The sequence below is a fragment of the Heloderma suspectum genome, chromosome 4, assembly GCF_057233095.1.
Source record: "Heloderma suspectum isolate Gila_16-S chromosome 4, 16-S_ref, whole genome shotgun sequence".
Taxonomy (NCBI): domain Eukaryota; kingdom Metazoa; phylum Chordata; class Lepidosauria; order Squamata; family Helodermatidae; genus Heloderma; species Heloderma suspectum.
Genome location: NC_139461.1, coordinates 187508612 through 187519818, shown reverse-complemented (window position 1 = coordinate 187519818; position 11207 = coordinate 187508612). Strand labels below are relative to the sequence as shown.

General features: G+C 44.9%; 1 long non-coding RNA gene across 1 annotated transcript; it reads right to left on the bottom strand.

The window, feature by feature from the left end:
• Nucleotides 1-255: 255 nt before the first annotated feature.
• LOC146347854 (uncharacterized) lies at nucleotides 256-10067 on the bottom strand. The gene is made up of 4 exons (XR_014789903.1): nucleotides 9994-10067; nucleotides 6756-6937; nucleotides 4667-4832; nucleotides 256-3529 (listed from the first exon to the last, which is right to left on the bottom strand). It is a non-coding gene; the product is annotated as an uncharacterized LOC146347854 (long non-coding RNA).
• Between the last annotated feature and the right edge of the window lie 1140 nt (nucleotides 10068-11207).

Sequence of the window (11207 nt, the reverse complement as noted above, 5' to 3'; positions counted from 1 at the left end):
TTGGAGCCACGTTATTATTATTATTTTATTTATTTTCACATGCAAGAGACTCTAGAGGACAGCGTGAGTGCTGTCTGTAAGAGTTATCTTTTTGATGAAGCAGACCCTTTATTTGTATCTTTGCATTTGATGGGCATGTTTTAATAAGGTCTTGAACTGCTTGCTATGTCTTTATGTACCTTCCCTTTCAGCGGTTGTAACAATTGTGCCGCTCGCCTCCTATTAATGGCATGACAAATACAAAGTTTAACCATTAACTTGTAAAAGACATTTAATGAATTCAGGTAGGACTGTGGGTTCATCATGGAAAAGGTGAGGCAAAATCCAATGCTAACAATTTATTTTAAAAACTTGAAAAGATAGAGGTTATTTGTGAAGCATTCGTGGATCTTCACTTTTAAACAAACAGCATCATATGTATCTGTGATATGAAAATTATGTGTGCAGCTGATATATCGGTATATTAATAGGTATAAATAATATATAAATATGTAAACAGTATGGAAAGCACCATAGGGATAAATAATGCAAATAGTCAGCAAATCATATGTATGATATTTCACTGCATTTAAAATAAATGTTATTTTTGCCTATCTGGTCGATATTGTTCATGTGCAATGTCAGCCTCATTTTTCTCATAAGGGTCCTATGTTGGTATATATGATTTACCAAAAAAAAAGTTTAGGAATGCCATTTTTTCAAACCAGCTCGTGATTACAAGAACCGGAGGTTCATTTATTTATTTTTATTGACTTGATTTGTCCCCCATCTGTCGTCCAAAAATGGTACTCAAGGTGGCTTACAGTCACTAATAAAACTTGATAAAACAATAATAAGCAAATACATTAAAACACAAGTAAAAACAAGTAAAAACAATAAAAACAGCATCCAGCTCAACAGATCCGCTTATGTCCCCAAAGTCCACCTGACTAAAGCGATCTTTAGTGTACTTAGCTTAGGGATTTACGAAATTCACTTACCTTTCTGCAGATTCTGTTTGTGGTGGTGGGGGAGGAGCTCCGTCCCTCCCCCTGGAATCCTCGACGGGGGGGAGGCGATCCGGTCCTCCCCCCCGGAATCCTCAACGGCCGGCTCTGCTCCACGGCGGCTCCGCGGAGCAGCTGGCCAGGCCAGGGCCATCCACAGCCGGATTTCCGGCTGCAGACTGGCTGGTGCGGACGCAAATGGTGGCCGCCATAGTGGCCGCCATTTGTGTCCAGCCAGGGAACTGTGATTCTTTACATAGCCTATCACGTCTGGGTAAAAAACAACAACAACACATACGCAAATGGCGGCTACAGCGGCCGCCATTTGAGTTCTTTTTTCGCCGTTTTAGTCTACGTAAATATTTACGTAGACTATTACGGCGAAAAAAAGGGGAACACAAATAGCGTAGTGGGCGCTATTTGCATTCCTTCTTTATTCGCCGTTTTAGCCTACGTAAATATTTACGTAGACTAAAATGGCGAAAAATAAGGAACACAAATGGCGGCCGCCATAGCCGCCACCATTTGCATATGCCGTGTTTTTTTCTTTTTTTACCTAGATGTGATGGGCTACTTAAGTCTGTACATAGCCTATCACGTCTGGGTAAAAGAAAAGAAAAGACCAGACTGCAAATGGCGGCTGTGGCAGCCGGTCGAAAGACCAGCCGCCGCTGCCGCTGCCGCTGAAGCCGCCGCTGGAGCTGCTGCTGGAGCCGCCACCATCTAGAACATCTGCCCCAGGTAAGTCTCATCCCGGGGGGGATCCGCGGGGTGGCGGGGGGTGGCAGGCCGTTCCGCCACGGATTTCGGGGGCCGAATGCCAGTGCATTCAGCCTCACTGAAATCCGTGCCAGAATTCTCCGCCATCCCTAACTTAGCCTCCCTCAGCAGAGTTGTAAACAATGGTGTCATTCTATTAGCATAAAGCTTCTACCACTTGCAGAAACCCTGTTTCTTTCCTTGAGCAAGTGTCAAATCTAACACTTTGATTCCGCTTGTGCAAGCTGTTGTGCAGTGTGTAGCCCAAGGCATTGTGTGAGCTGTTGCACCATGTATTTCGCAAGCCGTTGCACTGGCCTTGTACAGGCATTGCACAAGCTGTTCTGCAAATCTGTGTTGCTGTCACTTGTGCAACATCTAACACGATGATGTTATCTAACACCTCTAACACTATCACATCTAACACGATGCCTGTGAAAATTACAAGAGTTGGTGTTGTTCCACTGGCTGTTACACGACCGCTATCAGAACTAGCACAAGTGGTGCGAGCAACACCTGGTCTAATGAAATCATAATGAGTTATGCAACACCTTGTGTAACAGCTTGCACAACAGCTTGCACAAGCAGAATCAAAACACTGGAAATGACACTTGCACAAGGATCTAGAAAAGAAGCAGCAGTGACTGGGGTGGGGAATAGATAGAACTGCTAAAGTTGCCAGCCACCAGCAGAAACAATACCACCAAACACAGGATTGAAGAAAGGTGAATATTTACAAAATCTCAGGTGCTGTGTGTGTGTGTGTGTGTGTGTGTGAGAAACCTCCATCCCACTGGAATAGCTAGTTTCAACCTGAAAATAGAAATGGCAAATATCTGCTAAAACTCTATAGATTTACAGATCCATGCATCAGAAAATGTAGGTTATAAAGCATGAGAAATAAAATTAAAGGAAAAAATATTTATTTATACACCACCTTTCTACCCCCAAAATAGCGATCAAGTTGGCTAACAAGAATAAAAGAAAAGTGAAATATATTTACTCTTTCTTATATAAAACAAGTAAACACAGTTAACAATGGAATTGTTCCAAGGTTATGACAAAAGAGATATCTCAGTTAACACATTACAAATGCAAGAAAGGTTACAAATGCAAGAAAGCCACTGAACGCATATTTGAAAGGCCAATTGGTTATCTTTTGTTTTTCATAGAAAAAAGGATCAATACACTTTAAAATACAAAATGAACCAAAAAAAAAAAAAGTTCATGGGAGGATTTAAACACCCCCCCCCCCCATGAGAAGAGGAACTACATCATTTTGTTACATGTTTATTTTATTTGCCTGCCTTGGTTTTTATCAAAGCTGTGCACTCACTCATTAAAGGTTTCTAGTTGATAAACATCTGTCATGTAATTGATATATCAACTGATCAATTAAATGTAGCTAATTTGCTTATTAGCAAGACTTCAATGAAATGCCTTTTTTAGGTCAGTGAAAGTTTTTTTAATCAATTATAGAATCAGTTGATGAATGTCCATTCAATTCAACTTACATGCAGTCCTAATCCTAAGTATGGCTGGCCAGGAAAAAAAGTCCCATTGAAGGTCAGAGAATCAGTGGATGTGACTGATCTTGTCTGGTCTGGTCTGTCTGACCTCCATGGGGCTTACTTCCTAGTAAGTGTGCTCACATTGCAACCTAAAGCTAGTAGCCCTTGGTGCCAAACCAGATATAATTGTGCCCCCAAAATATGTGCACTGCTCAAGAACGCAACTGGACATCTTGCAACTGAAGTCTTGCATCTCCACACAGGGCGTTCATCCTGCAATTGAGATTGGTTACTCACAGAAGTTTGCACGTCCTTTATGTGACATCATCAACCTCCAAGGCATCTCTGGTGCTAAATGACCTTTATCCCATTTTTTAAAAGATCAGAGAAATTGAGTTATCAAATTACAGCGTGTTGCGTTTCCTCATGAAAAGGAGGAGTCACGCAATAAGAGGAGCGAGATCACAGCGCCATCTACTAGCTGTATAATGAAACATATAGAACATGCAGATAAAGGGGGAAGGGCAGTGGGGGGAAAGAGAGGCATGTGTAAGGGAGCCCGTTGCGATCCTGCATTTAAAACAGAAGCAGAAAGCCCCAGTAAAGTTGTGGGATTTTAGCCTGATGTAGAAATGCTCTACATTGCAATGTTGATGGAAATGCTCAGTACTGTGAATGAGGACCGTATAAGGCATTTCATGTCATATCCACAAGAATATGTGTATGCACATCCAAGTGGTTCACATCTACACCCAATCTGAGTCCAGTCCTGATCCAGGGAGAACCAATGTGGTGTAGTGGTTTGAGTGCTAGACTAGGCCTCAGGAGATCCAGGTTCTAGTCCCCATTTGGCCATGAAGCTCACTGTGTGACTTTGGGCCAGTCATGGACTCTCAGCCCAACCTACCTCACAGGGTTGTTGTGAGGATAAAATGAAGAGGAGGAGGATCATGTAAGCCACCTTGGGTTCCTTTCAAGAGGAAAAAAGGTGGGATATAAATGTAATAATAAATAGATAAATAATAATAATAATAAATCCTTGTGATGAAGCAGCCTCTGCATGTCTATCTTACTTTATGGACAAAGGCAAGAGACTTTCTTATTTTCACTCCTCACCTCCCACCTTATCTCTCGCCTTGCTTCACTCCACCCATTTAACACTCTAAAAACAATTATATTCCAAATGAGATCAGGATGTAGTGATCTCACCCAATCCATTAACTTTTGTCCTAGCAGCTGCATTGGCAAGAGTGCAAAGGAAAGTTTGTGTTTCCCAAGATAGTGCTAAAGTTATGTTATTATTATTATTATTTTTAAAATTGTGGACATAATGGGTACATTTTCACTTGTCTTGAGTGACCGAAGAACATTATAGAAGAGTTTCCAAGATGTCAGCCAAAGAGTCATTACCTTTATTGATTTCGGGTAGTGGCCATTGAAATCCCATCAGATTGTTCATGACATCAGGGACTCCATATTGATCCAAACTTTTTTCACTCAATTTATCTGTGTGACATTTGTCCGACTGGGACCTCTTTCTCCAGTTTTGCCTGAGGAAGAGTGGTCTTCTACGTAGCTGAAAGGAGATGAAGTATTTCCATTTTAATATATTTAGCTGTTCTCTTCCTCTCTTCCTTTGGACACTTCCTAGTTATTATTATTACATTTGGATCCCACTGTCACTTGAGGGAGCTCAGGGCACCATACATGAGGTTCCCCCAATTGTACCTCACCACAATCCTTTCAGATAGGCTAGGTTAGGTTAAGGGAATGACTGCCCTAAGATCACCCAGGGAACTTGTTTTCTGACAGAACATGAGAGCCATGCTGGATCAAACCAGGTGTCCATCTGATCCAGTATTTTGTTCACACAGTGGCCAATCAGCCACATATGGGAAACCCACAAGTAGGGCATGAGTGCAATAGCACCCTCCTGGTTGTGTTTTCCAGCCACTGGTGTACATAGGCATATTGCCTCTGATGCTGGAGTTAGCATATTGGCATCAGGACACTGATAGCCTTCTCCATGAATGTGTCTAATCCCCTTTTAAAGCAATCCAGATTGGTGGCCATCACTATACTTTGTGGTAGCAAATTCCATTAACTATGTGTGATGTGAAAAAGTACTTCCTCTTAGTGATCCTGACTGAATCTCCCACCATTCCTCTTCATGGGATGACCCTGGTGTCTAGTCATTTATGAGAAAGGCAGAAAAATGTCTTCCTATCCACTTTCTCCACATCCGGCCTTCCTCAACCTGGTGGCCTCCAAAAGTGTTCAACTGCAACTTCCATCATTCCCAGCCATCTAGGCCATCTGGAGGGTGCCATGCTGTTACCCAAGTTCAACACTCTGTCACTGACATCGTACTGAGAGCCAGGAGTTACCATGGCAGAGCCAATGAAACTATCCAACCTGAAATTGAGCATGAGGTCAACCCAATGATTGACTGGCAATGGAAACCTTCTTCAAATCTCAAAGCATACACGGATGTATTTGTGTGAGTGGATGTGTGTGTGTGGATGTGAGTTGAGGGGGCAGGACAAAGGGATTCCCATGCCCTATTCCCATGCCTTCACTGATAGTGTATGTTTGTGCAAAAGTACCAGGCCAGGTTTACAGTTTTGGGATGTGTTTATAAAACCCTACATAACTCGGGATCAGGATACTTAAGAGATCACTGGATCCCCTACTGGCTTGCTCAGTTGCTGCACTCATTAGGAGACACTGTCCTGATGTTATCCAAGATTTCGGAAGTCTGGTCCATCATGGCTCAAAATAGGAACTTTAGTATCATAGCACCCACTCTCTGGAACTCCTTACCACTACAAATTAAGCAGGCAACAACCCTTTCATGTTTTTGGTGCCTACTGAAAAAACAGTTCTTTTGTAACAGGCATTCAAGCAGGAAGGTAATCTTGTCCTCTGTATGAAGTCTTGGCTTTCTTTTTGGTACATCCCATAGAAGTTTCTTTAATGTAAGCGATTCGTAAATATGGTTCAATAAATATATACATAAAGTGAATGCATATCAGGGACATGCAGGGCTGGCATCAAGGGCAGCACCTGTGAGGTCCACATCACAACTGGGAGCCCACTGCCGGTCCTTGGAGCCTCCTGGCTTTACTCTTGCTGCCCCATCTACACGAGCCTTTTACTTTGGTGAGGCTGCGAGTTGAGGTCCCTTGGGATAGATGATGTAGTTGCCACTTCGCAGCCATTCATAGTTTTCTCCAGGAAAATGTGGATTTCCAAGTAGGCGTTTTGCTGCAATGTTTTTCTTTTCCTGCGGGTTTCCAGTGGTTGCGAGCCATCTGTCCCTTCCCCAAACTGTCTTCGCATTTTGCGGTGGGCATGTTGTAGGCATGTGTAGTGCTTGAGTCACTCTGTGACACCCCTTTACTCCCGCCCGTCCCTTCACAGCTGCGCAGTTACAGAGGCACAGAGAGGCATTTTCATTTATTTACTCACACTTTCACACATTTTTGCAGCTTCGTACCTTTGCAATGGTTGTTTTGGACTCAGTGCTCAAGGGGACTTGGGGGAGGATCACTCCAGCCACCATTTTGGAATGATGGGTAGGCACGTACCACTCACATGAACCATCATGAGAGTCTCAGGCTGGGGAACTGACAAAGAGATGGCATGGAAATGAAGGGACAGAGAACACCCACTTTTTACCTAAAGAGGGATGGAAAGACACAACAGAAGCTATAAAATACAAAACAGACACTGCAGTGTTACACCTCCATGCTCACAGGACTGCACAGCTGCGCATTCAAGTATAATGGCAAAAAAAGGGCACGGTGGAGTCTGTTAGGGGAGCATGCAGTAAATCACAAGTGTATACCACCAGAAGCTAATTTGAAGCTGCAATGCTGTGCAGTTGCGATGGGGTGGGGGTGAAAGTGGTGCCATGTAGATGGGGCCCAGGTGAATGGAGCAATGACAGGATTGAGGAAAAGGAGTCGTAACTTCCTCGGTTTTCTCTCCCTGGAGGGTTGGGCATATTGGGCCCATACTGGAGAGGGAAAGCAAGTGGGTAGGTAGCAGCAATAGCAGTGAAGAGGAGGAGATGAGGGAGGGGGAGCCTCTGAGAGTGTCTAAACTTTGAGGGGTGGGGAGCCTCAGTCCTTGGGGCTAAATCTGGGCTCCTGGGGTCCCAGTATGGTAATAGACTGAATGATGGCCAATTAACTTAAACTCAATCCAGAAAAGGTGGAGGTACTGTTGGTGGGTGGTTCATATTTCCAGGGTGTAGTGATGGCCACCAATTCGGATGGCTTTAAGAGGGGGTTAGTTAAATACCTGGAGGATAAGGCTATCAATGTCTACTAGTCCTGATGGCTATGTGCTACCTCCCTTATCAGAGGTGGTATGCCTACACAACCAATTGCTGGGGAACGTGGGCGGGAGGGTGCTGTTGCGCTCATGCCCTGCTTGTGGGTTCCCAGTTGACAGCTGGTTGGCCACTATGTGAACAGAATGCTGGACTAGATGGACCCTTGGTCTGAACAAGCAGGGCTCTTCTTATGTTCTTATGGTAGTAGTGTTCAGCCTGTTCTGGAAGGGGTTACACTCCCCCTAAAGCAGTGGTGGCAGAAACCTCAGGCCTGGGGCCAAATCTGGCCCTCTGGGATTCCCCAGATGCCCACCCCCTTTCCCCTGGCTCCACCCTTTTCCCCTGGGCCACTGATCATTTGGTGGTTTCCTGGCTTTTGTGCAGTTTTTCCCCATTCTAAAAGGCTGAAATGCCTCCCCTAAGGCTTAGCTAGTGGCAGTAAGAGCTTTAAGCTGCAATATGCTGGGTTTGTTTGTACTTTGGGCTTTGGCCCCACCCACCACTGGAATGTGGCCCACGAGAGCTTCTATGAAATGGAATTTGGCCCTTGGTTTGGAAGAGGTTCCCTACCCTGCACCCAGTGGTAGATCCATGTTTATGTAGACATCTGGGCATGTATGCATGCACATGCTATGGAAGAAGCAGATATAGGCCCATCCTCCTGGAACCTCCCAGCCACTGCAAAATATTGTGAACTGCCACAATGTCATGGCATGTGAAAACAAGAGCGACCAAGAGCGATCACACATTTTCTGTTGTAATCTTATCGCACGTTCAAACAATAGCAGAACTTTTGTTGTATTGACATCATTTTTTAGCATCTTTGTATCTACCTTTTGTGTTAAAAAGCTGTTTGGGGAGATCCAGAGGGAGATTTTTCTTTCTTTTTTGGCCTTACCGCAGAGTTGTAAACCTTATCTGGGCAAATAACATAAAAACTGGCTAATGATCACCGATCTTATTTTCTTTTCTTGCAAGGGATGGGCTTTGTGGGGGAGGGAAAAAAAGAGTTATTTCTTTCTTTCAACAGTCCTGAAAGCATCTTAGAGAAAACAGACTTCACTGAGAATCAATAAAGATAAGCCGCTCTTAAGAAGGCATGCCACTCCTAGGTGGGTAATTCTTATGAACCATGTAAAGCATCTATATACTTAGATCTGACATGCCTCACCCTTGCAGAACTCCAATGAAAATGACTAGAAACCTCTGCAGATTCAGCAGGGAGGGGAACAGGTTGTGGCTGTCTTGAAGTGGAGCATTGTCAGCTGGAGGTAGCTGCATGTGTATGTGTGTAGTGCGCATACAAGACTGCAGCTGGGAAGGTATTTAAATTCCATAGAATCATTCTGATGAAACGACGCTAATATATGTTAAAAGCAATGAGCACTATTGAAGCGGTAGTAGTATCGGAGGGAAAGAGGCACACAAAGGAACAAAAGGCACAAAGAGAACAAGACATGATGCTCACTGTGCATTGAGAGAATCAGCGCTATGACTACACTTCTTGTGTTAACTCAGGAAAAAATCATTTCTTCTTGATTTGGATTAAACTGTAGCCCTATTAAGAATATGTTACAATGACCATTTGGATGGAGGTAGGGGTACCTGTGGGATCGTGCGCTCTCCCTGCTTCCAAGCGCCACATGTTCAGCTTGCTGTCAGCATAGAACAGGAGTGTACGACCTCACGCCTGGGGGCCAAATCCAGCCCTCTGGGATTCGTCAGATGGCCCCTGTTCCCTTCCTATGGCCCCATCCCATTTCCATCAACCAGCAATCATTTGGTGGTTTCTCAGCTTTTGTGCAGTATTTTACTCATTCTAAAAGACTGAAATTAGAGCTGTGCACAAAGGGCCTCTCAAAATTTTCCAGCGTATTTGTGGGCAGAGAAATGGGGGGGGGGGAGAGATTTCACCAAATTTCTCTTAGGGGAGGAGAAATTCTCCAACAGTTTCTCACAGATAGGGTTCACTATTGGCAGGGGTTGTAGCACAGCGTCTTTCTTTTTTCCTAAGGGTTTTGTGTTATTGTGCTGCTTCTGTACATGGCAACAGCATCAACTGTGTTGAGGCTTCCACTTTTCTGAGGCAGAATTTTGAATTTCTTTTGGTGGTATTTTTGAGCTTCCCTAATCACTGCTAGGGGTGTCCGAGAATTCCACCATGGACTCCAATGAGGCCAAATTCCAGGGAATTCGTCCTCTGGAGTCTGTGGCGGAACGATTAGGGATGTCAGAGAATTCCGCGATGGATCTTGGTAAGGCCGAATGCCAGTGCATTCGGCCCCCCGAAAACCATCGCGGAACAAAGCCCCCACCCCCCAACCCATGAAAGGCGCACGGGACAAAGTGCCTGGCGCCTCCACCCCATGAAAGACACGTGAAACGGAGCACTTACATGCTCCCGTCCGGGCTGCTGTGCGAATGGTGGCTGTCCTGCGGCCGCCATTCGCTTCCTCCTTCTTCAGCCGTGATAGGCTACATAAATACTTACGTAGCCTATCACGGCTAATGCAGGGATGCCATTTGCGTCCCTGCGGAGGCTGTGATAGGCTACGTAAGTATTTACGTAGCCTATCATGGTGGGGGGGGGAAACCCCAGCATATGCAAATGGCGGTAGCGGATGCCATTTGCATCTGGATCACTTCCTGTTTCTGCTCAGCAGCAATAGGGACAGCAATGGTGGCCATATTGCTTGGGGAATGGAGCCAACTGGTAGCTCCGTGGACTCACCGCAGAGCGGAGCTGGCCAGCGAGGATTCCGGGGGGGAGGAACGGATTGCCTCCCCCCCCCGCGGACCCCCCCACGGACTCAAGGTAAGGGCATTCATACATCCCTAATCACTGCAAAGTGGCTGAGGGTGCTGTGTGTGTTTTCTCTCACTATGACACATCTTTCCATTGTTCTGCACCCTCCTAGGCCACCTGCACTTTCTGAACTGAAAAAGCCCCATGGGAGGAATTGCCTCATGCTGTCTCCCTCATGATGGCTTTAACTAAAGTGTGGGAAGCCAAGGAGGCTACAGGCTGCCACAGAGATGACTGTACAATGACAGACAGGACACTCATGCACACTTCTCAGCCACCTTCTCAGTAAGGTAAGCCCAAGAACCCCAAACCCAACACATGACAATTTCTCTGAAATTTCTCCTCTTTTGAATTTCGTTTTGAAAGCAATTTCTTTTCTATCAAATTGAATGGGAATGGTAAAAAAAAATGTGGGAGAAATTTTCAGCACAGCACTAGATGAAATCCCTCTCCTAAGGTTTAGTTACTAGCAGGATATGCTGATATTTATGGTGTTTGGGGCCCACCCCTTTTAGCTTTGGCCCTGCCCACCACTGGAATGTGGCCCCTGAGAGCTTCTCCAAAATAAAATTTGGCCCTCAGGCTGAAAGTGGTTCTGCACCCCTAGGCATAGATCCTATGTCCATACAACTGTATGCACATTTCCCCAGTGACTGAAGTTGGATGAAAAAGGAAGTGGGATGGTTTTGAAGGATTTGATTGGTTTTGAAGCAAAAGGGGGGGGAGGAAGTGGGATAGTTAGGCCAGACTCAATTATGTCCTCCTGACAAAAAATGGGATGGTTACAGGCCTGCCTGAAAAGA